Source organism: Bubalus kerabau, chromosome 4 (genome assembly GCF_029407905.1).
Source record: "Bubalus kerabau isolate K-KA32 ecotype Philippines breed swamp buffalo chromosome 4, PCC_UOA_SB_1v2, whole genome shotgun sequence".
Taxonomy (NCBI): Eukaryota; Metazoa; Chordata; class Mammalia; order Artiodactyla; family Bovidae; genus Bubalus; species Bubalus kerabau.
Genome location: NC_073627.1, coordinates 117884775 through 117911370, shown reverse-complemented (window position 1 = coordinate 117911370; position 26596 = coordinate 117884775).

Genomic DNA, 26596 nt, shown 5'->3' with positions numbered 1-26596 from the left:
AAGGAGTGTAATTCTTAGTTATCTAGGCCAATAAGAGTCATGCATAACAAGGATAAATTAATTTCACAGTTAATCTTAAACTCCAGGTTCAGTCCCATTTTATTAGCATACTACACTTACTTAATAGACTGACTAAACAGACTCCTTCAATTAAATAAGTAATCTCTTAATTCATTCAAAGTGATGGCACCTTACAAAATTGTAGAGCCCTCTCAAGGTCCCATTGGGCACTTCTGAGCCTGCCATTTAGTCCCTGCTACTAACAGACCCCCTGACCTGGAGCCCTGTGGTATGTGTTATAACCCCAGAAGCTAAATGCAACACAATTTAATTAGACCATCTGGGTTTTTATTTGTTTGGGTATTTATGAAACAAATTCAGGGGAGCCAGAGAATTTACCCATGTGTAAGAAATAAGGAGAAAGATCATTACCTTGAACATGACAGATAACAGGAAACTCAATGCAAAAAAAAGCTTAATGGGAAGTCAATTTTTTGATAACCTGAAGATCACAGTTTACTGTGCTTATGAAAGTATCTCAGATCAATTTTGAGCCTTTAATGACATGATGTGATTCTTTCTATGAACCAGAAAAAAACTATGGCATGACCATATTAAAACACTGGCGTATTTAAAACTCTGTGAGTAAACAGGGAGATGCTAAAATATATAAAATATGTTTTTGTTGTTCAGTCGCTCAGTTCAGTTCAGTCCAGTCTCTCAGTCGTGTCCAACTCTTTGCAACCCCATGAATCACAGCAAGCCAGGCCTCCCTGTCCATCACCAACTCCCGGACTTCACTCAAACTCACGTCCATCAAGTCGGTGATGCCATCCAGCCATCTCATCCTCTGTCGTCCCCTTATTGCCCTGGCCCCAATCCCTCACAGCATCAGAGTCTTTTCCAATGAGTCAACTCTTCACATGAGGTGGCCAAAGTACTGGAGTTTCAGCTTTATCATCATTCCTTCCAAAGAACATCCAGGGCTGATCTTCTTTAGAGTGGACTGGTTGGATCTCCTTGCAGTCCAAGGGACTCTCAAGAGTCTTCTCCAACACCACAGTTCAAAACCATCAATTCTTCAGCGCTCAGCTTTCTTCACAGTCCCACTCTCACATCCATACATGACCACTGGAAAAACCATAGCCTTGACTAGATGGACCTTTGTTGACAAAGTAATGTCTCTGCTTTTCAATATGCTATCTAGGTTGGTCACTCAGTCATGTTCAACTCTTTGCAACCCCATGAACTGCAGCACGCCAGGCTTCCCTGTCCTTCACCCTCTCCCAGAGCTTGCGCAAACTCGGGTCCATTGAGTCGATATAAATATATATTAATACATATTTAATAAAATATTTGTCCTCATAATTTTTAACATTCAATAATATTTTGTTCCTTAATTTTAAAAATCACTAGCATCTACCACCACTGAGCTAGAATTTCTAGCCAGTTCTCAAACTGTCTTTGCCAGGAAAGAAGCACAGTACACGGACGGTATCCATCATCCTTGTCCAAACTTTGGTTATGTTTTGTTTAATAAAATTTCACTTAAGATATTTTTTAAATGATTCCATTGATTTAAAAAGAAATGATTGGAAGTCATTTATCTGTTTCAGATAGTTTCTTGGAATTTACTATAGACAAAGTTCTGTGTTGAGAAAACTGAGTCACAGAGGTTGTAATTTTTTGATGTTCCTCTGCTCCTCCCCACATGTATCCCCATCCATCCTCTTTCCTTTAAGTGTTATTCTTTTTTCTCCCATGAGTAAACCTCAGCTCTATCCAGGTTTTTCCCATTCTTGGACAATTATCTTGATTCAGCATCACAAAGCCAAGAAACTAAGCTCTCAAAGACAGAAGTTTCCTTAAAGGATGAGAGAGGAGGGAACACCATACATGCTGACACATTAATTAACTACTTGTCTCCACAGTGTCATTGGGTATATGGGGTGCAGGAGAGAATAGCTGAAGTCAATTGAAAGACTTTTGGTGACAAAATGATAGATGGGGGAAAGGGGTTTTAAGAAGCATAACTATGGGTTATTAAAAAAAAAAGATTCTTTTGGAAGTTTTTGAGAAACTGATTTGATGATAATCAATTACAATTTTTTGTCAGACTGCTATTTCTACTTAATAAAGACTGCTGCTGCTGCTGCTGGTACTTAATAAAGACATGGTGCTCCTAGTATAGACAGGTCCAAACACACAAATGGTAGGAGCAAGAATGAAAGAAAATCTAGATGGATCTGGTCATAAAACTCTCTCAGTCCTCAGGATGCAAGTTTCTAAGGAGACTCAGTGTGACTCTGAATCTCTGGTGGTAGCACCAGTATATATTCAGTACTGGACTTTTCTATTGTAAAATTTGAGGTATGCTACTTATGTTTGGATAAACTTCCAATGTTCGTTTTAGAACAATGACTCATACAGATACACACAAACACACACACACACCTCTTTGTTCTATGTGAACCAGGAAATGCTTATCTCCATGTCTGACTAGTTTTCAGGGGTCAAAGAACTGAGCTTATCATTCATGAGACAAAGCATGGAAAGTTGGACAGTGTGTCTGGCATTGTCAGCAGATTCAGGCCAAAGGGGATAGGTCAGTGTTCAGCCTTATCACAGGTGAACAAAGGAGTTGGCTGAGAGTCTTATAAGATTCATGAGAAACAGTGAAGACAGATAGCAAGTCGTGTCTCAGTCATATAAAGAAGTGTGGTTCTTTGTGGCAAGCTGTTCCCAGAAGACGAAAGAGTGAGTGGTTTTCTTAACTGTGATGTTTTCAGGACCCAGGCAAAGTTCAACACTGTCAGGCTCAGTGAACTTTTGAAGGGGAAAAAAACTGAGTACCTGAGACTCACATAAAAAACACAAGTTTGTTGTATCACTATAACAGAGGCTGTTGTAACTAGTTAATCTCTATAAGCAAAACTCATCTGAGTAACACTTGAGAATTTTACCACTTGCAGAAGTTGAAAAAAGGTTAATTCCTTTCTAGCATTCAGCTGTAGAATGAATGTGATGAAATCTGAGGGTATCTAACAGGCAAAAGGGCATGTTGGTGACCAAACTGTATTATATATGTCATGCAGTTCAACAACAAACAAACAAACAAAAAAATTTCTTTAGTAACATAGCGTGGTACAGAAGAAAGAACACGGATGGACTTGGGGTTCAAATCAATCATTTATTATCATTGTAACTCTGGATGATTTAACCTAAGTCTGCTATGGAAAAGAAGAAGATGACTTACCTTGCAAGAGTCCCTTCATTAGAGATCATATATATGGAGCCTCAGGAAAAGCCTGCCTGAAATGTTGTAGGTACTCCGTGATGGAACCTCACTCTGGCCAAGGCTGAGGGGTCCCATGCTCAATCAGGGAATGCCCTTGCCCAGTTTGAGGAGTACTTACGCAAGTATTTCATAAGTACTTGAGTAAATCAGACTCTTTTCAGTGAATAAAATTAAAGATGTAAACCTTGGGAACTAGCAATGGTCATATCTCATGACATGAGGGCAAAGCCTGTGCTAAGAAAGATGAATAAAGTTGAACCCAAATAAAAGTCCAAGGGAGGGACTAAGAGAATCTTGACATTATTCAAGTCCTTGGTTCTAATTATCCAATTGTCCAGCTTCACCCTTCCCATACTTGGCTATGCTGAAGGCTGGGCTTCTGTAACATATCTCACAGAGTTCTAATTAATAAAGGCAGCAATTATTATTCTTCTAACAATAAGCAAGATGTCACAAGTAAAAGAGGGACAACTGAGAATAAACAGTCTCTTCCCAACTTTATCTCCTACTTAGTAATTCCATCACTAATTCTCAGCTTTAGATGGCCTAACAGAAATCTAATATTAAATGTAGTTGATATTTTTTCAAAAGATGTTTTTCTCACATAATTGGCTTTACCTTGTTGGTATTCTTCAAAGAGTAAATTTCTTCTTGACTCTGGTTCTCATCTTCCCAGTGGAGCTTTTAAAATACGTGAACCATGAACTTCCAGATGTTCAAGCTAGTTTTAGAAAGGGCAGAGGAACCAGAGATCAAATTGCCAACATCCGCTGGATCATCAAAAAAGCAAGAGAGTTCCAGAAAAACATCGATTTCTGCTTTATTGACTATGCCAAAGCCTTTGACTGTGTGGATCACAATAAACTGTAGAAAATTCTGAAAGAGATGGGAATACCAGACCACCTGACCTGCCTCTTGAGAAACCTATATGCAGGTCAGGAAGCAACAGCTAGAACTGGACATGGAACAACAGACTGGTTCCAAATAGGAAAAGGCGTACATCAAGGCTGTATATTGTCATCCTGTTTATTTAACTTCTATGCAGAGTACATCATGAGAAATGCTGGGCTAGAAGAAGCATAAGCTGGAATCAAGATTGCCAGGAGAAATATCAATAACCTCAGATATGCAGATGACACCACCCTTATGGCAGAAAGTGAAGAGGAACTAAAAAGCCTCTTGATGAAAGTGAAAGAGGAGGGTGAAAAGGTTGGCTTAAAGCTCAACATTCCTAAAACTAAGATCATGGCATCTGGTCCCATCACTTCATGGGAAATAGATGGGGTAACAGTGAAAACAGTGTCAGACTTTATTTTTTTGGGCTCCAAAATTACTGCAGATGGTGACTGCAGCCATAAAATTAAAAGATGCTTACTCCTTGGAAGGAAAGTTATGACCAACCTAGATAGCATATTCAAAAACAGAGACGTTACTTTGCCAACAAAGGTCCGTCTAGTCGAGGCTATGGTTTTTCCTGTGGTCATGTATGGATGTGAGAGTTGGACTGTGAAGAAAGCTGAGCGCCGAAGAATTGATGGTTTTGAACTGTGGTGTTGGAGAAGACTCCTTGGACTGCAAGGAGAGCCAACCAGTTCATTCTGAAGGAGGTCAGCCCTGGGTGTTCTTTGGAGGGAATGATGCTAAAGCTGAAGCTCCAGTACTTTGACCACCTCATGCGAAGAGTTGACTCATTGGAAAAGACTCTGATGCTGGGAGAGACTGGGTGCAGGAGGAGAAGGGGACGACAGTGGATGAGATGGCTGGATGGCATCACTGACTCAATGGACATGAGTTTGAGTGAACTCTGGGAGTTGGTGATGGACAGGGAAGCCTGGCATGCTGCAATTCATGGGGTTGCAAAGAGTCGGACACAAGTGAGCGACTGAACTGAACTGAACTGAGTGGTTTTGATGTACATCCAACTCAAACTGCACAGTATATTGTTATACAGCCTGTTCCATCTGGGAAACACTTAGAGATAAAGGAAATGATCTGATTATTTGCTTATATGAGTGCTGCTCTGAAAATTAGTTTTTTAAAGTAGAAAATAAGACCATATTTAATGCTTCTTATCTTGCTTAGGCTTTTTTAGATATTCAAAGAACTCCAATTGAATATTGACTTGTAGTAAAACAACGCAGTATATGTAATAGAGAAATTTCAGACTATGCAAATAAGAATACACTTATGTTGTTATCCTGTACCTAGAGTTATTCTTAAGAGTTGTTTTCAGGGATTTAAGAACCAAAATAATTGGAGATAAGTATAAGTACCTTAATACTTACTAGGAAACACTAAATTCATTCTGATTTTATATACATTGGGTAGCACTAAACATCTAAGACCAGTTACATCTTCAACAGTAATTTGAACAGTGTCTCAGGATAGAAGGTATTTGTGAGCAAAATCACTGCAAAAAAAAAAAAAAAAAAAAGAAAAGAAAATGTAGCCTACATACAGGATCCCAGAAAGAATGACAACAAAAACACAGGTTTATACTATTGCATACTCCTGTCATATATAAGATGTTCACTTCTGAAATGAGAGCCCTGCTATCAACAGTGGTACTTGGTTTGAGAGTTCAAAGCTGTCTGGGTTTATACATTTAGTTACCTTTAGAAAATGTTTAAGTAAAATGTTTTACCACTTTCAAAAAACCTATTAGAATGTCAACATATTTTACAATTAAAATAAAATATGTAAAATCAACAGAACTTTGCCTTCTTTGTCAAAAAGTAGTTACCACTTTAATTCCTAGCCAGAAGACATCAAGCATACACACACACAAAGTCCTGCCCATATCCTCTTCACCTACCAAGAGGTCACTTGCAGACAGTTCCCATTTACTGCTATGGCTTTCTGCAGCATCTCCTTACTTGAGGGCATCCTCTGACCACACAGTGGAGGTAAGGCACAGACTCAAAGTACCAGAAAGCACATACTCCTGGAGCAACCCTTAACTAAGGAGGGTAGGAGGTGGCAGATAACCTAAAATTCCTCATCACTCAGGGTAACACTCGGAATTTCAGTCCATCCTATTGTGAAGGGTAGGACTTATCCTTTCTCCCTTTCCTGTCTCATTTCCCCAGTCCCTCATAGTACCTCCCACAGAAGTACTTGCCCCCAAATCCTGGTCTCAGCATATGCTTTGAGGAAAACCTACACAAAGACCATCTCCAAATAGCTGTTTTCACTCTGCATTGCTCCCTTCCCTTCTTACTACCACCTCCCTGCTTTAAACCCCTGATTTGTATAAAGAAAGCTTATCTGTATATTTCATTTAAAAAATAGTTGATATCTATTACATTGAGAAGAGAGACTCAGGAATCATGGACTATCCCCCTTGCTATCGAAGAACTTCACTTCTAGCAATGGACCCACACAAACACAGACAAACCTGGAAGTCAGATTATAAAATAGCAGTTAGATTCTTCTCATAAATATATGAAGACTACCCAATTGTGTCTGTAAAGCTGAATAAACAATAAAGGCATTCCTAGATAGATTTTCTCAATCAATACTTATTCATGGAGGAACAGATAAGAGAATGAACGAATGACTACTTTTCAGTTGTGTAACTAAGCACATGAGTCACAAAAGCAAGATAAAAATTAGAAAAGATGTAGAACTGAACATAAGGGCCCAAGTAGAAGAGCCTGGTTCCAGCTCTATCACTGACAATCTATCACAGACATCACATCATTATGGCTTCACCTCAAATCAAGAGTGTCAGACAAGCCAGCACGAAGAGCTCTGGCCCACAAGTCAGGACAGCTGAACCAGAGATCAAGCTCACCAGTGATCTGCTGCTGCTGCTCCTGCTGCTAAGTTGCTTCAGTCGTGTCCGACTCTCTGAGACCCCATAGATGGCAGCCCACCAGGCTCCGCCATCCCTAGGATTCTCCAGGCAAGAACACTGAAGTTGGGTTGCCATTTCCTTCTCCAATGCGTGAAAGTGAAAAATGAAAGTGAAGTTGCTCAGTCGTGTCCAACTCTATGAGACTCCATAGATGGCAGCCCACCAGGCTCCGCCATCCCTAGGATTCTCCAGGCAAGAACACTGAAGTGGGTTGCCATTTCCTTCTCCAATGCATGAAAGTGAAAAATGAAAGTGAAGTCGCTCAGTCGTGTCCGACTCTTCACAACCCCATGGACTGCAGCCTACCAGGCTCCTCCATCCATGGGATTTTCCAGGCAAGAGTACTGGAGTGGAGTGCCATTGCCTTTTCCGCGCCAGTGATCTAACATTTGGCAAATCACAGTCTCTACTGGGATAAATGCTGGATTGATCCTTGTGCCTTACAGATGACTATTAGAAAGAAATGAAAATGTAGTTAATTAGGTTCTACACCCAATGTAATTACCTGAAGGCCTTCAGTTCTATTTACTTTCTTGAAAGAAATGGATAATGCATACTCTTGGCCTGGGAATTTGGGGAGTTTTACCAGTAGAAAGTTTTATTCAAATTGAACTCTTACGTAGATACTCAATTTATATATGTTCATCATTCAATCAACAAATATCTTTTGTCAACCAGGCATTGTTCAAAGTATGGGAGATACAGCAGTGAACACAACAGAGACTCAGACTTCATTGAATTTACAATTAAAAGAAGCACTCTTGTTGAAGTGTATTCTGAGCTGGGAGAGGCAAGGGGAACAGTCCCTGGGGCTCTTCAGTACACATGAGAACCATCTGCAGCTCTTGTGTGCCTGTAGGTTTCCCTGCCTCCCCGTTCCTCCAGCATCTGATTCTCTGGATCTCAGGAAAGGAAATCAGAACATTCAACCAAGTACCCCAGGATACTTGATGCAGGAGATACAGACTACATTGCCCTCGAGTCTCCTATGGCACAGTTCACAAACTGCTTGCCTAGATGATTTCTCTAGGAGCCAGCTTTCAGGATTTGACTCTCAGATGGTTAACAATAACCATAGTTGATGAATACCCCCACTGAACTAGAAACTGGGGAAATTATCAAGTTTAATAAGAGAGAAACTTTGTGCCAAAGTTAAGTTCAGTTGCTCAGTCATGTCTGACTCTTTGCGACCCCATGAATCGCAGCACGCCAGGCCTCCCTGTCCATCACCAACTCCTGGAGTTCACTCAGACTCACGTCCATCGAGTCAGTGATGCCATCCAGCCATCTCATCCTCTGTCATCCCCTTCTCCTCCTGCCCCCAATCCCTCCCAGCATCAGAGTCTTTTCCAATGAGTCAACTCTTCGCATGAGGTGGCCAAAGTACTGGAGTTTCAGCTTTAGCATCATTCCTTCCAAAGAAATCCCAGGGCTGATCTCCTTCAGAATGGACTGGTTGGATCTCCTTGCAGTCCAAGGGACTCTCAGTTAAATAAAAACAAAGTACTTTAGATCTAATATACTAGACACTAAAAGTATTCCTAAGAGTAAACTGGACAAATGAATACTTGTTAGTTGCTCCCCAAGCGTTTGGCACACACCTTGTACAGTTACTCTAGGTATCCTAAGTGTCTATTTCTGCTAGTGTTTCCTCCTCCTAAGCAGTTGTTCATAAATACAATAACGTGACTTGTAGTCTTTGCATCCATAGTGCTACCACAGTACTTGTCGCATGGTAAATACTAAATGCTTGTGAATAAATGAGGCAATAAATGAATGAACAAATTAATTGACAAGTAAAAAAACCCAGCCTGTCTTGCACTAGTTTATCTGGCAAATGATCTTCTGCATGATATCAAACTTCTCTTCCAAATCTCTAATGCTAATATTGAAAGAAGAAAAAGCAGAAATAAAAAGAAAACCATACAAATATTAACGTTGCTTCCAAAAATGTGCCCCTCAAAATTATAGAATGCTCTTTACCATGAGACTTGTATGTCCTGGATTTTATTTCAAATTAAACCTGCAAAAATATATCTATCAAAAAAGAAAGCGTGATGTACTATGGCAGTTTAAAAGAGTTTCTTGGTCTTCCAACACTAGAGTCATACAAAGTTTCCAATGCACATCCTTTTTCTACTGCAAAAACTTTTAACCTATAAAGTAATTCCAAGAATTTTATACTGATGACATCTGTGATGACGAGATTTTGAAAAAGCCCCCATTTTCTTAGGCATTGCTTCCCTCTGCTGGACAATATTAGAAGTTCCCACGTAAATGCACATAATTTTCCAGATTCTGGCTCAGAAGGAACATTTCTTTTTACTAGTCAAACTCAGGGCTAAGATAAGACTGAAGATCAGTATTTAATTTTTCTTTTTGCATAAGGCTTCACTTAGCACAGAATTGTTACTGATCCTGTCTTCATTCAAAATTGTGATACTTTGCTCACCGTGGATTATTCTGCACTAAGTTCAGTTTTTTAAACATTGCATTAAAACATTATCATGAGTATTGAGTCTTTTTGGATCCTCTTAAAATTTTCACAGAATATGAGGGCCTCACATGCCTCAATCCAGTCCCAGCTCTGATTAAAACACCCCTTCTCCAGGTTGTTGGCCAGAGGTGCCTGAACAATTCACCTCACTAGGTCAAGGTTCCCTAAGCTAGGCTCCCGCGGGGCCAGGTGCCTCTCCTAGCGTAATTGCCGGATAAACATCCATCTCCCACTCCAGACTCAGATCTCTATGAAGGTGGGAACCATAGCTGGTATTTGTTCTAAGCACAGGATTTCCAGCCCCTAGGCCAGACCTGGCACATCATAAAACTCCATAAAATACAAGCTGAATGAAAGGATAAACAATACCACCAGGGAAAGAAGGAAGAACTGTGTAATAGACTTTACCATCTCTGGAAGATCATACCATAGAGCAAGATAATGATAATAAGAACAACAATGGCCATTTACTGATTGCTTATTACACAGCAGACACTGTGCTAAGTAGTATATGATGTCACTTAATCCACACAACACTCTTATGACACAAGTACCTTTATCATCCACATTACAGCAGAGGAAGAATCTAAGACTTAAAGAAATACAGAAACTGGAAACATTTATTTCTGCTTTCACATTGGTTCTAGAGCTTTTCCTCAATAACACTTCTATATATCACATAAAAATAATTCCAACTCCCACCAAAAATAAGTGTTATATACCTGCTGAAAAGCACTACAGTAGGATATTCAGGGGATAAAAAGAAAAAGTACAACGCATTTCTCTCTGGAATCCTCAGTCTAGGAAAATGGAGAGGATTTTTCAAGTATGCAAATGATAATTTAAAATATATGGCTCAGTAAGATCAAGGTCATAAGAAAAGGTGTAAGTGGAAGTTCAAATGAGAGAATGGTTATAATCTGGTTGGAGGGATCGAGAATCCCCTCATAGGAGGTAGCAGCATGTCAAATATGCCTTGAAGGAGGGATCAAATATTAACAGGCAGAATTATGGGGGAGTAAGAAGGAGAGTAATTTACAAAGAAGCACGAGTCCAGAGGCAATAAGAGAAACAGGAGCCTGTGTGTGAGTGTGTGCGCGCGCACGTGTAGTGCGTATTAAAAGGAGAGCTCCAGTTTGCCTGCAACACAGGGTGCATGTAGAAAACAAAAGGACATAGGGCAGCAAGGCAGATGGGAACATATTACCCAGGGCTCTTTATGCCAAGCTGAGTGATCTGTATTTAAGTATTTCCTACTAGAAAGAAAGAAGATTTTTGTGTAGGACTTTCCTCTCTACTGAAAGCTCAAACCCTCCTCCTATACTGAAAGCCAGCGATTCAGGTTGCTAGGACTTCCTTAGGCCAACAAAGATACTCATCCATCCCAGGCGTTGCTAACTTCTAAACTTTGGCTATCTGCTGGGACCACAAAGGCGAGTGTAGGGGTCTGGAAGCATTAGTAGGTGAGGGCGACCCCTGGTGGCCGCTCAGCAGACTAAGGCAGTGGTGGAAGCCCCAGCCTTCTCCCTTTCCATCCACTGCTCCACCTGGGCCTGGGTTGGAAAACACAACAAGCAGTGGACAGTCGCCTCGTGGTGGCATTGCTGGGGGGTCTGGGACTTTGGGTCCCCAGGTCTCACCATGTGGGAGGTGCTAACATCTGGATATACACCCAACACAGGCAATTCTGGCTACAACAAAGCCAATGAGAAAGTCCTTGGAAAGACCTTGATGTGGTTCCCCATGTAGAGTCATGGCTCCAAGTGGAACATGATTTAGTCAGAGATACCTACAAAAAATATTTCTCTAAAATCAACAAACAATTTAGTAATTATTTGAACCAGATGAACAATTTACACCAGAATTTATAGCATTTTATGACATAAAATTTAGTTTAGAGAATAAGAAATACATTTCTCATTTTATTATTCACTTGTGTATGTATATAAGCATAGCAGTTGTTGACTGTTTCAAATATCACTCAGGTTTACAGGCATTCTTTTCCATGGAGACAGGGAGCTGTGGAGGAGGGCCTGAGCAATGAATGAAGGTGTATAAAGACTAACCTTCCTCCTACACAGTGGCTGACCCAACCTGGGTGTAGCCATGACCTTTAGCTCCTACCCCACTGAGCTCTGTGCTGTGATACCTTTAGCCAACTCCCCTAATTCACATGTTGATATAACATGTGTCTAGTTCGCATTTTCCTTCATAGCTGGAAGAGACTGTAACCAGAACATAAGAGCTCTATTGACTGATTAACTTATCAAAAGGTTAGGTAAGATGTAGTCATTAATTTTCAAACATGTAATTATTGAAGGTTTGCTATGTGCCAGACACTGTGCTAGACTCTGGGGACATATAACTGAGTGACAGGTAAGTATCTAAGGATGAAGGACACCAACCCAGCTGCAGAGGATAGGAAAAGCCTTCCAGAGAAAGTGTTGTCAATGCTGAAACCTGAGAAAAAACACTAACTGGACTCTGGAACTGCTGGGAAAGAGACAAGGAAGGAGAAAGGAAAGGAGGAGAGCAGAAAGAATGACAGTGCAAAGGCCTGGGGAGGGAGAGACAAGAGGGCAGGTGGGGAAGCATGGTCCTTTGGGGGGACTGTGACTGTTTTTAAGTCTGGAATATCAAATACAAAGTGGGAAGTAGTAAGACTAGGGTGGCAGGCAAGGTCCAGTTCACAAAGGGCCTGGCGAGCAATTAAGAGAGCTCAGTTTCATCATGACAGTAATGGAGGGACACAGAAAAGATTCAAGAGAGGAGTGACATGATCAGGTTTGCATCTGAGAAAGGGCACCCAAGCTGCAGCATAGGGACTGGATGGGACCCAGGTAGACGAGAAGCAGGGAGACAAGTAAGAAGGAGGTCAATAGGGTGAAAGGAAATGGTGTCCAGAATTAAATTAATTACCACAGGAGTTAAGAAGTAGTTGTTTTAAACACTATTTATTAGGAAGAATAGAAAAACCTTGGTGACCGATGGATGGTGTTCAGTTCAGTTCAGTTCAGTAGCTCAGTCGTGTCCGACTCTTTGTGACCCCATGAATCGCAGCACGCCAGGCCTCCCTGTCCATCATCAACTCCCGGAGTTCACCCAGACTCACGTCCATCGAGTCAGTGATGCCATCCAGCCATCTCATCCTCTGTTGTCCCCTTTTCCTCCTACCCCTAATCCCTCCCAGCATCAGAGTCTTTTCCAATGAGTCAACTCTTCGCATGAGGTGGCCCAAGTACTGGAGTTTCCTGGACGGTGTTACTGACCAAATATTTGTGTTTCCCCACAATTCATATGTTGAAGCTCCAATTCCCAGTATGCCTAGATTTGGAGACAGAGCCTCTAAGGAACTAATTAAGGTTAAATGGGGTCATAAGGATGACCTGATCTGATAAGATTAATGTCTTTATAAGAAGAGATACCAGAGAGAGCTTTCTCTGCCTGTCTCTCTGTATGTTTCTCTGTCTCCCTCTCCCTCCCATATGAGCACACAGTGGAAAGGCAGCCATCTGCAAGCCAGGAGGAGTGTTCTCACCAGAAACAAAATCTGGCAGCATCTTGATCTTGGACTTCCCAGCCTAAAAAATTTTGAGAGAATAAATCTCTGTTGCTTACTTACACCACCCAGAACCTTACTGTGGTATTTGGGTACAGCAACCTAAGCAGACTTATACAGATGGGGATGAAGGAAAGGGAAGGAGTTAAAGGGAACATCCAGGGCTCTAGCTTGGTCTGGATACCAGCCACTGACAGAGATGCATACAACAAACAGGTTTATGGAGAAGGAGGTTCAGTTCTGTCCAGATCAAGTTTGAGAGATTACAGGATGTGCTTGTGGTGATGTCCAATGAGCAATCAGACACAGATGTGGAGCTCAAAAGAAAAAGTTATACCAAAGATGCAGATTCAAGAATAATCAGCATAGAAGTAACAAACAAAGATTTAAAAATAAATGAGATCTCTCAGGAAGAATATGAGAATGAATGACAAGGAAAAAAAAACTAATGACATAAGACAAAAGATTACCACTATTTAATGAGTCAGAAAAGGAAAAAGAAGACCTCTTAAGAAAGATTAAAAGACAAAGGAAAAAAATCCAAGAAACCATGGTGGAGAATAGAATGAGAACGACTAGAGATCTCATCAAGAAAATTATAGATACCCAGGGAACATTTCATGCAATGATGGGCACAATAAAGGACAGAAATGGTAGGGACCTAACAGAAGCAGAAAATATTAAGAGATGGCAAGAATACACAGAAGAACTATACAAAAAAATATCTTAATGGCCCAGATAACCATGATGGTGTAATCACTCACCTAGAGCCAGACATCCTGGAATGCAAAGTCAAGTGGGCCTTAGAAAGCATCACTACAAACAAAGCTAGTGGAGGTGATGGAATTCCAGCAGAGCTATTTCAAATCCTGAAAGATGATGCTGTGAAAGTGCTGCACTCAATATGCCAGCAAATTTGGAAAACTCAGCAGTGGCCACAGGATTGGAAAAGGTCAGTTTTCATTCCAATCCCAAAGAAAGGCAATGCCAAAGAATGTTCAAACTACTGCACAATCGCTCTCATCTCACACGCTAGCAACATAATGCTCAAAATTCTCCAAGCCAGGCTTCAACAGTACATAAACTGTAAACTTCCAGATGTTCAAGCTGGATTGAGAAAAAGCAGAGGAACAAGAGATTGAATTGCCAACATTCGTTGGATCATAGAAAAAGCAAGAGAACTGCAGAAATCTGCTTTATTGATTACACCAAAGCCTTTGACTGTGTAGATCATAACAAACTATGGAAAATTCTTAAAGAGATAGGAATACCAGACCACCTGACCTGCCTCCTGAGAAGTCTTTATGCAAGGCAAGAAGCAACAGTTAGAACCAGACATGGAACAACAGACTTGTTCCAAACTGGGAAAGGAGTACGTCAAGGCTGTATATTGTCACTCTGCTTATTTAACTTATATGCAGAGTACATCATGTGAAATGCCAGGCTGGATGAAGCACAAGCTGGAATCAAGACTGCTGGGAGAAATATCAACCCCTTATGGCAGAAAGAGAAGAGGAACTAAAGACCCTCTTGATGAAAGTGAAAGAGGAGAGTGAAAAAGTTGGCTTAAAACTCAACATTCAGAAAACTAAGATCATGGCATACGGTCCCATCATTTCATGGCAAATAGATGGGGAAACAATGGAAATAGTGAGAGTCTTTTATTTGGGGGGACTCCAAAATCACTGCAGGTGGTAAATGCAGCCATGAAATTAAAATATGCTTGCCCCTTGGCAGAGCTATGACAAACCTAGACAGCATATTAAAAAGCAGAAACATTACTTTGCCAACAAAGGTCCGTCTAGTCAAAGCTGTGATTTTTCCAGTAATCATGTGTGGATGTGAGAGTTGGAGCATAAAGAAAGCTGACTGCCGAAGAACTGATGCTTTTGAACTGAGGTGTTGGAGAAAACTCTTGAGAGTTCTTTGGACTGCAAGGAGATCAAATCAGTCAATCCTAAAGGAAATCAGTCCTGAATATTCATTGGAAGGACTGATGCTGAAGCTGAAACTCCAACATTTTGGCTACCTGATGCAAAGAACTGACTGCTTGGGAAAGACCCTGATGCTGGGAAAAATTGAAGGCAAGAGGAGAACGGGACAACAGAAGATGAGATGGTTAGATGGCATCACCAACTCAATGGACATAAATTTGAGCAGGTTCCGGGAGTTGGTGATGGACAGGGAAGCCTGGCATGCTGCAGTCCATGGGGTTGCAAAGAGTCAGACACGACTGAGCAAATGAACTGAACTGAATGGTGGAGAAAGTAAAAGGGCGGGGGAGGTCAAGGAGAAGGGCATGAGTAACAGGGCCAGATGTTAATGAGAGGCAGAGTTAGGCAGGGACAAAGAAGGGAACTAAGGATCAAGCAGCAAGGTAGATATGCTCATGACCTGGAAAAGAGGGTCAGCACCTAGGGTGCAGGGTTAGGGGTTGAATATGCAGACTAGTGCTTCCCTGGTGGCTTAGCTGGTAGGGAATCTGCCTGCAATGTGGGAGACCTGGGTTCGATCCCTGGGTTGGGAAGATCCCCTGAAGAAGGGAATGGCTACCCACTCCAGTATTCTGGCCTGGAGAATTCCATAGACTGTATAGTCCATGGGGTCACAAAGAGTCTGACATGACTAAAGGACTTTCACTCACTCACTTATGCAGAATAAACTCTAAGAAAAATGGAGGTAAAACAACATGAGAAATGAGATCAATACATATTTGCAAATTTTTTACCCTTGAGTTGTAATTTTTTTAATAGATGTAATAGTAGGACAGAGTTCATTACTACAGGCATAAAGAGATACTTTGTTTGTGCAATGCTATTTTTTAAATTAAGTAACTTGGCAGGTTAGAAATGAAGTCACATGTCAACCTCATGTGAAACTACATTGGTATATTTTGTTCAGATTAGGTTTTAATAAAAATGAAGCCTTGTGAATCTCTGAACTTTCAAAACTGATTTCCATTTATTTGTAAAGTAGCTAGAGAGCAACTATAAATGCATTCTGCTGCTGCTGCTGCTGCTGCTGCGTCACTTCAGTCGTGTCCGACTCTGTGCGACCCCATAGACGGCAGTCCACCAGGCTCCCCCGTCCCTGGGATTCTCCAGGCAAGAACGCTGGAGTGGGTTGCCATTTCCTTCTCCAATGAGTGAAAGTGAAAAGTGAAAGTGAAGTCGCTCAGTTGTGTCTGACTCTTTGCAACCCCATGGACTGCAGCATACCAGGCTCCTCTGTCCATGGGATTTTCCAGGCAAGAGTACTGGAGTGGGGTGCCATTGCCTTCTCCAATAAATGCATTCTGAAGCCAGGCAAATTCCAGAAAATCTACCTCTGTTATTACAATCATTATTATTTGGAGATGATAATATTCTGCACATAATCAAAGGATCTTATTGACCCAGAACCTGACTAATCTATGGTTAAGACAGAAATCTCTGAGTCTAGGAAGAAACCAACCCTATCCCTCTCTTTCATTTTCTCCCTCCTTTTGTTCCTCATCCAAATGTGAACAATCCTAAATCAGCAGCTAGCGACATCACAGCTACTGTCATTTTGAGGTGCCTCTGTCTACCTGCACATTTTAATTCCTCTGAAAGAAGTCCTTTCCTGCTTGCAAATCCCCAGATGAAATGAAGGTTCTGTCACTCTGCTCCTTTCTCCAAATTCTAGAAAATGGTCCATCTCAGACCTTCATGCTTTCCTTCTGATTTTCTTCTGCCCTGTCCAAGTCTAGCCAGATGCAACCCAGCCTTTATGCATGAGACTTATGTCTTTGCAGGGGCTTAATTTCAAAAATAAAAGTTAAGATCAACACTGTGTCTACTCATTCCCATGGCATGAAGGTGAATTTCATAACACATCAAGCTGACACAGAGGTACAAAATCTATGGGGGCAGGGGAAGAGCAGGGTAGGGAAGAACATTAGTTTATCTTTCCAAATATTCTCTCTTCACTTAAGCAAATAAAAGAAGAAAAAAGGAAAGAATGGGCAGGGAGAAGCAGTTGGATATAATAAGAATAAAAGCATCCACCAACCAACACCATAATCACTGGGGACAATTTTGGTATCAGTTCAGTTCAGTCACTCAGTCGTGTCCGACTCTTTGCGAACCTATGAACAGCAGCACACCAGGCCTCCCTGTCCATCACCAACTCCCAGAGTCCAACCAAACCCATGTCCATCGAGTTGATGATGTCATCCAACCATCTCATCCTCTGTCATCCCCTTCTCCTCCTGCCCCCAATCCCTTCCAGCATCAGGGTCTTTTCAAATGAGTCAGCTCTTCACATCAGGTGGCCAAAGTACTGGAGTTTCAGCTTCAGCATCAGTCCTTCCAATGAACACCCAGGACTGATCTCCTTTAGGATGGACTGGTTGGATCTCCTTGCAGTCCAAGGGACTCTCAAATGTCTTCTTCAACACCACAGTTCAAAAGCATCAATTCTTCACCGCTCAGCTTTCTTTGTAGTCCAACTCTCACATCCATATATGACCACTGGAAAAACCACAGCCTTGACTAGATGGACCTTTGTTGGCAAAGTAATGTCTCTGCTTTTTAATATGCTGTCTAGGTTAGTCATAACTTTCTTTCCAAGGAGTAAGCATCTTTTAATTTCATGGCTGCAATCATCAACTGCAGTGATTTTGGAGCCCAGAAGAATAAAGTCAGCCACTCTTTCCACTGTTTCCCTATCTATTTGCCATGAAGTTATGGAACCAGATGCCATGATCTTAGTTTTCTGAATGTTGAGCTTTAAGCCAACTTTTTCACTCTCTTCTTTCCTCAAGAGGCTCTTTAGTTCTTCTTCACTTTCTGCCATAAGGGTGGTATCATCTGCATATCTGAGGTTATTGATATTTCTCCAGGCAATCTTGATTCTAGCTTGTGCTTCCTCTAGCCCAGCGTTTCTCATGATGTACTCTGTCTGCATATAAATTAAATAAGCAGGGTGACAATAAACAGCCTTGACATACTCCTTTTCCTATTTGGAACCAGTCTCTTGTTCCATGTCCAGTTCTAACTGTTGCTTCCTGGCCTGCATACAGGTTTCTCAACATGCAGGTCAGGTGGTGTGGTATGCCCATCTCTTTAAGAATTTTCCAGTTTATTGTGATCCACACAGTCAAAGGCTTTGGCATAGTCAATAAAGCAGAAGTAGATGTTTTTTTTGGAACTCTCTTGCTTTCTCGATGATCCAGCGGATGTTGGCAATTTGATCTCTGGTTCCTCTGCCTTTTCTAAAACCAGCTTGAACATCTGGAAGTTCACGGTTCATGTATTGCTGAAGCCTGGCTTGGAGAATTTTGAGCAGTACTTTACTAGCGTGTGAGATGAGTGCAATTGTGCGGTAGTTTGAGCATTCTTTGGCATTGCCTTTCTTTGGGATTGGAATGAAAACTGACCTTTTCCAGTCCTGTGGCCACTGCTGAGTTTTCCAAATTTGCTGGCATATTGAGTGCAGCACTTTCACAGCATCGTCTTTCAGGTTTTGAAATAGTTTCACTGGAATTCCATCACCTCCACTAGCTTTGTTCATAGTGATGCTTCCTAAGGCCCACTTGACTTCACATTCCAGGATGTCTGGCTCTAGGTCAGTGATCACACCATCGTGATTATCTGTGTCATGAAGATCTTTTTTGTACAGTTCTTCTGTGTATTCTTGCCACCTCTTCTTAATATCTTCTGCTTCTGTTAGGTCCTTACCATTTCTGTCCTTTATTGAGCCCATCTTTGCATGAAATGTTCCCTTGGTATCTCTAATTTTCTTGAGGAGATCTCTAGTCTTTCCCATTCGATTGTTTTCCTCTATTTCTTTGCATTGATTGCTGAGGAAGGCTTTCTTATCTCTCCTTGCTATTTGGAACTCTGCATTCAAATGGGTATATCTTTCCTTTTCTCCTTTGCTTTTTGCTTCCCTTCTTTTCACAGCCATTTGTAAGTCCTCCTCAGACAGCCATTTTGCTTTTTTGCATTTCTTTTTCCTGGGGATGGTCTTGATCCCCGTCTCCTGTACAGTGTCATGAACCTCCTCCATGTTGGAACAATCCCACCATACTTTTCATCTTGTGTGCTTCCCTGGTGGCTCAGACAGTAAATAATCTGCGTGGAATGCAGGAGAACTTGGTTCAATCTCTGGGTTGAGAAGAAGCATATTTATTTAGTATTGCTTGGGTGAAAAACAATATTTTTTTTTAAAGAGTTGTCTGAAAAATGCTAAATATGTGAAATTTGTTAAACAAAAATGTAAAAGCTGTTAAATAGGCAAAAAGAATTAACATTTTATAAAGTAAATCTACATGTGAAGATATAATTTTATGCCAGTAAATATTAGTCTACAGCAGTATTTTAAATGGCTGAAAAAATTCTATTAGGTAAATTTAACATAATCTGTTTTAAAATTCCCAACTCTTGGAAACTCAGTGTATTTTTTTTTTTTCAAATTTCGTTGTTATAAATAATATATTGGATAAACGTTCTTCTGGTTAAGTCTCCTAGGAGGTTTTTCATGTACAAGAATTATCTTTGACCTGGAGCTAGATCCCAGTTCTTCTGAATCCCAAGCTAATATTTTTTCTCTATGCCAAAGGGGGAGATTTATACAGAACATTAGATTTTCCATACATAGGTCTGCACAAATACAGAAAAGAACATGCAAAAATTCCTACGAACACATACATAGAAATTCATATTGATTGCCACTGATTGCCCAGCTTGAATAAGTGCAATTCTCACTCCAGAGTAACTGATTGATAGTTTATTAAATAATATGCTTTTTGAGATATACAGTCAAGAAAAAATAAAGTTCTTGTCTAACTTACATGGTCCTAATGACTTGGATCAGGAATCTCTTCTGACTCAAAATCTGTGGGCCAGAGTCTCTTTAAAAGTTTTCCAGGAAGCAACAGACAAACAACTAATCTCAAAAATATACAAGCAACTCCTACAGCTCAACTCCAGAAAAATAAATGACCCAATCAAAAAATGGACCAAAGAACTAAATAGACATTTTTCCAAAGAAGACTTACAGATGGCTAACAAACACATGAAAAGATGCTCAACATCACTCATTATCAGAGAAATGCAAATCAAAACCACAATGAGGTACCATTTCACACCAGTCAGAATGGCTGCGATCCAAAAGTCTACAAGCAATAAATGCTGGAGAGGGTGTGGAGAAAAGGGAACCCTCTTACACTGTTGGTGGGAATGCAAACTAGTACAGACACTATGGAGAGCAGTGTGAAGATTCCTTAAAAAACTGGAAATAGAACTGCCTTATGATCCAGCAATCCCACTGCTGGGCATACACACTGAGGAAACCAGAAGGGAAAGAGACACGTGTACCCCAATGTTCATCGCAGCACTGTTTATAATAGCCAGGACGTGGAAGCAGCCTAGATGTCCATCAGCAGATGAATGGATAAGAAAGCTGTGGTACATATACACAATGGAGTATATTACTCAGCCATTAAAAAGAATACATTTGAATCAGTTCTAATGAGGTGAATGAAACTGGAGCCTATTATACAGAGTGAAGTAAGCCAGAAAGAGAAACACCAATACAGTATACTAATGCATATATATGGAATTTAGAAAGATGGTAACAATAACCCTGTATACGAGACAGCAAAAGAGACACTGATGTATAGAACAGTCTTTTGGACTCTGTGGGAGAGGAAGAGGGTGGGATGATTTGGGAGAATGGCATTGAAATATGTATAATATCATATATGAAATGAGTTGCCAGTCCAGGTTCGATGCATGATACTGGATGCTTGGGGCTGGTGCACTGGGATGACCCAGAGGGATGGTATGGGGAGGGAGGAGGGAGGAGGGTTCAGGATGGGGAATACATGTATACCTGTGGCAGATTCATTTTGATATATGGCAAAACCAATACAATATTGTAAAGTTAAATAAAACAAAATTTTAAAAAATAAATTAAAAAAAAAAAAGTTTTCCAGGTAATTTCTCTGGTGGGCCAGTGGCTAAGACTCTGTGCTCCCAATGCAGGGGACCCAGGTTTGATCCCTGATCAGGGAATTAGACTCCACACATTGCAACTAAGCAGCCTGTATATCCTAAGAAAGATCAAAGATCCTGTGTGTCACAACTAAGACTTGGTGCAGCCAAATAAATATTTTTCAAATAAAAAAAATCAAAATGTAAATATTTTTTAAAAAGAGTTTTCCAACTTTTGTAACTTAACCAATGGGCAGGGGGTCGGGGGAACTGTGTTATGCTCACGCACCAAAAAAATGCATAGCTCTGATTTTTCTGCCTTTATCTTTGTCTCTTTATTGACTCATAAAGGTAATTAACATGGAAAAACTCTGGTGAACCATATGGCAACAGTGTTTAGCACTAACGATCTTAAATACACACGCACACACATATGCATATGTCACCTGGGTAACTTGCACACAGAAGTACAAATGAACCTGATGACAAATGTAACTGAAGCAAGGTTTCATGACCTTTGAAAGGCCTACAATCTACTATGAATAGAAAACACTGAATGTGTTTTCATATAAGGAGAAATAAATGGCCTCAAATCCTATTTCCAATTCAAATGTAACATTTTCCTGAGAAGCATAGGCTGCCAAGCAGAATGCTGTGTCTTAAACAAGTTTTCTATAGATGCTACCAATCTATTTCAAATCCAACACATTCCCTTAGATTCTCTCTCTAGCAGTTCACATAAAATATACAGCATATTAATGTAATTTATCCATCTTGTTCAAGAAGGATAGAGCAAGGTTTACATCAATTCTGTCAAGAGAGTACAGAATTGGTAAGGTGAATTGATTTCCCATTTACCATCTCTGGAGATGATTTCCTTGAAAATGAGATGTGTTTGGATTTAACCTTCATGAATAGCAAATCAATGACCATTTCACTTTCTTTCATTCTCTTCATAAGGAGGCAGCCTGAAGCATGGAACGGCTCCCCAGCTATGGAGAAGTGGTAATGCCAGAGGAGCTACTGCTGATTAAGGAACCGCTAGAGCCACTCCAGAACTTTTGCCTGGAAAATCCCATGGATGGAGGAGCCTGGTGGGCTGCGGTCTATGGGGTCGCACAAGGTCGGACACGACTGAAGCGACTTAGCAGCAGCAGCAGCAGCAGCGGAGTATTGGAGAAGGAAATGGCAACCCATTCCAGTGTTCTTGCCTGGAGAATCCCAGGAACAGGGGAGCCTGATGGGCTGCTGTCTCTGGGGTCGCACAGAGTCGGACAGGGCTGAAGCGACTTAGCAGCAGCTGCAGAGTATATAGTTGCCATACCACAACCCACACATCACTAGTAAATTTCAGAAACTATAATGTCTGCTACTATGTAAGCCAAAAGCAGAAAATGTATCATTTCCTCTCACTTCTGAAATTTCACAAATGCCTCTTAATGACAGAACCTAAGAGGAGACCAGCTGGCAAAGGGGCCTGAGAAATGTAGTTTGTAGACTTCCAGATGCAGCAGTAGAGGACCAAGTATGAATGAGGAAGCATTCAGCTTAGATAAATAAGTACCATATTTATTTAAAAAAAAAAAAAAAACAGAAACAGAAAAACAAAGTAGAATTAAGGAATTCAGAGGAAACACAATACAGGGAATAGGAACCAAACATCAATTATTAAAGTAATAATTAACAACTTTAAATAAATAAGAGAAGGCATAACCTTCATACAATACAACAAGACACTCTTAAAATAAGGGGAATTTCAAAAAGAAAATGGTAGAGTTCTTGAAAAAAACCAAAATGTTTTTAAAAATTCATAAGAAGGTTGGGAAGATTAAGTCAAAAAATCCCCCCCTCCTTTTTTAAATACTGATAGGAAGTAGAGGAAAGACAGGAAAATCAGAGTGTATTTTTGAGGAGTTTGTCATCTGAAATAGGAATTTCAAAAAAAGAGAATATCAACAAAAAATAGTGGAAGGGGGGCTATAAAGGATATAATAGAAGAAATTTTCTCAGAATTGAAGAAAATAAACCTATAATTTGAAAAGGCCCATGAAGTACCCCCAAAATAACAAGCACTTCATCATACAATTTAGCATACCAGAAAAGATCATAAAAGTTTAAATAGGAAAAAAAAAAAAAGAGGACACAATAAAGATCCAGGAATAAGAATGGCATCAGACATCTAAAAAGCAAAAATAAGGGGTAGAGGCATAGAAAATGTCATCAAAATTCTGAGGAAGAAATACTTTCCAACTTAGAATTCTTTCCCATTTACATTATCAAACAAAACATAAAGACTTTTTAAAATACAAGGTACTCTTCAGGTAACATCTCTCTCAAGAATTGTTTCCCAGAAAGCTATTAGAGTGTAAATTCCAGCCAAAGAAAGGGGCAAACCATGAAGCCACAAGAGGGCTTCTCCTGGGGCTCAGCGGTAAAGAATCCACTGAGGAGATCCGGGTTCAATCCCTGATGCAGGAAGATCCTACATATAGCGGAGCAACTATGGACCAGAACTACGGAGCCTGTGCTCTATGTAGTAGATGGGCCACAACTACTGAAGCTAGTGCACCCTAGGGCCTGTGCTCTGCAGCAAGAGAAGCCACCAGAATGAGAAGCTGGAGCACCACAACTGGAGAGTAGCCCCCGTTGGCAGCAGTGAAGACTCAGCACAGCCAACGCTAAGAAAATTAAACTTAAACAACAGAAGTCACAAGATACAAAAAAGGAGAAGCTAAACAATGAGAGAGGTGAGGGAATTTGGAAGGAGTGGTTTCTTGGTGAGCAGTTCTTCAACAGCCTAGAGTCAACCAGCCCAGACTGGAGGAGTGGGATGAAAGGCTCCAAAAGAGCTGTTTGCATGGTGGTGCTGCGCTATGCTTAGTCGCTCAGTGGTGTCCAACTCTTTGCCACCCATGGATTGTAGGCTGCCAGGTTCTTTTCCTCATGGGGATTCTCTAGTCAAGAATACGCGAGTGGGTTGCCATGCCCTCCTCCAGCGGATCTTCCTAACCCAGAGATTGAAACAGGTCTCGCTAATTGCAGGCAGATTCTTTACTCTCTGAGTCACCAGGGAAACCTATGAATACTGGAGTGGATAGCCTATCCCTTCTCCAGGGGATGTTCCCAACCCAGGAATCAAACCAAGGTCTCTGCATTGCAGCTGGATTCTTTATCAGCCGAGCAATCAGGGAAGCCCATGGTGGGGGTAAAGCTAGTAGGTTATCTGATGAGTGTGGATCTGCAAGAGAGACATGTACATTCTGAAAAAAAATGTTTGGGGAAGAAGTAATAATAGGCACATATGAAAAAACATAGCCATCATAAACTTCAGGGGAAGAAAATGTAAAGAACTACAATCACATTACATTTTATGATAATTTATGTATGAACAATCATCTCACATGCCAGTAAAGTAATGCTCAAAATTCTCCAAGCCAGGCTTCAGCAATATGTGAACCGTGAACTTCCTGATGTTCAAGCTGGTTTTAGAAAAGGCAGAGGAACCAGAGATCAAATTGCCAACATCTGCTGGACCATCGAAAAAGCAAGAGAGTTCCAGAAAAACATCTATACTGCTTTATTGACTATGCCAAAGCCTTTGACTGTGTGGATCACAATAAACTGTGGAAAATTCTGAAAGAGATGGGAATAGCAGGCCACCTGACCTGCCTCTTGAGAAATCTGTATGCAGGTCAGGAAACAACAGTTAGAACCAGACATGGAACAACAAACTGGTTCCAAATAGGAAAAGGAGTTCGTCAAGGCTGTATATTGCCACCCTGTTTATTTAACTTCTATGCAGAATACATCATGAGAAACGCTGGACTGAAGAAACACAAGCTGGTATCAAGATTGCCAGGAGAAATATCAATAACCTCAGATATGCAGATGACACCACCCTTATGGCAGAAAGTGAAGAGGAACTAAAGAGCCTCTTGATGAAAGTGAAAGAGGAGAGTGAAAAAGTTGGCTTAAAGCTCAACATTCAGAACACAAAGATCATGGTATCTGGTCCAATCGCTTCATGGTATATATGGGGAAACAGTGGCTGATTTTTTGGGCTCCAAAATCACCATAGATGGTGACTGTAGCCATGAAATTAAAAGACGCTTACTCCTTGGAAGGAAAGTTATGACCAACCTAGACAGCATATGAAAAAGCAGAGACATTACTTTGCCAACAAAAGTCCATCTAGTCCAGGTTATGGTTTTTCCAATAGTCATGTATGGATGTGAGAGCTGGACTATAAAGAAAGCTGAGTGCTGAAGAATTGATGCTTTTGAACTGTGGTGTTGGAGAAGACTCCTGAGAGTCCCTTGGACTGCAAGGAGATCCAACCAGTCCATCCTAAAGGAGATCAGTCCTGGGTGTTCATTGGAAGGACTGATGTTGAAGCTGCAAGTCCAATACTTTGGCCACCTGATGTGAAGAGCTGACTCATTTGAAAAGACCCTGATGCTAGGAAAGATTGAGGGCAGGAGGAGAAGGGCACGATAGAGGATGAGATGGTTGGATGGCATCACCGACTCAATGGACATGAGTTTGGGTAGACTTCAGGAGTTGGTGATGGACAGGGAGGCCTAGTGTGCTGCAGTCCATGGGGTCACAAAGAGTCGGACATGAGTGAGCAACTGAACTGAACTGAACTGAATATTTACATGAGCAAAATAATGTAAATAGCAAATAATGATTTCACCAAAAATGAATAATATGACTCTATTAGGAAGATGGGAGCAAAGCTTAGATGGGGTTGATGGGAACATGGGTTGAGGGTGTACAAGAGAGATAAAATTTCAACTTCTCTAGTAGAAAATCAATAGAATATATATGAAACTGAAAATCAGAATACAGAATATCAGTTAAGCATGAAGATCCATTTTAACAATAATAAAATGAATCATTTTAAGTTGTAACCTGTCACAGGTTCTACTCATAGTAATAACAGTGGTAGAATAGCAGTCTAAGTCTGTTATGCAAGATCTGTGCTTTTAATGGCTCTATATGCTGATTTTGCCTCTTGGGCAATGTCATCTTTTAAATCTCTAGTGTTTCAGTCTAAACCCTACTCTACAAGATGTGCATTTCTAACACCACAAAGTCCCAAATACCATATTAGGGATATTATTCAGAAATTAATTGCAAAGAAGTACTGTACCAAACCATTTGTCAGTATAATATGCTAATAACAAAAAGTAATACTTCCTTGGGACCCCATTCTCTGAGAATTAACTGTAATATTAAGACCTTATAATTTTAGGAAATCATTTTTTTTTACCTTTGTTTAAAAATGTATTTATTTTCATTGGAAGCTAATTATTTTACAATATTGTAGTGGTTTTTGCCATACATTGACATGAATCAGCCATGGGTGTACATGTGTCTCCCATCCTAAACCCTCCTCCCACCCACCCCATCCCACCCC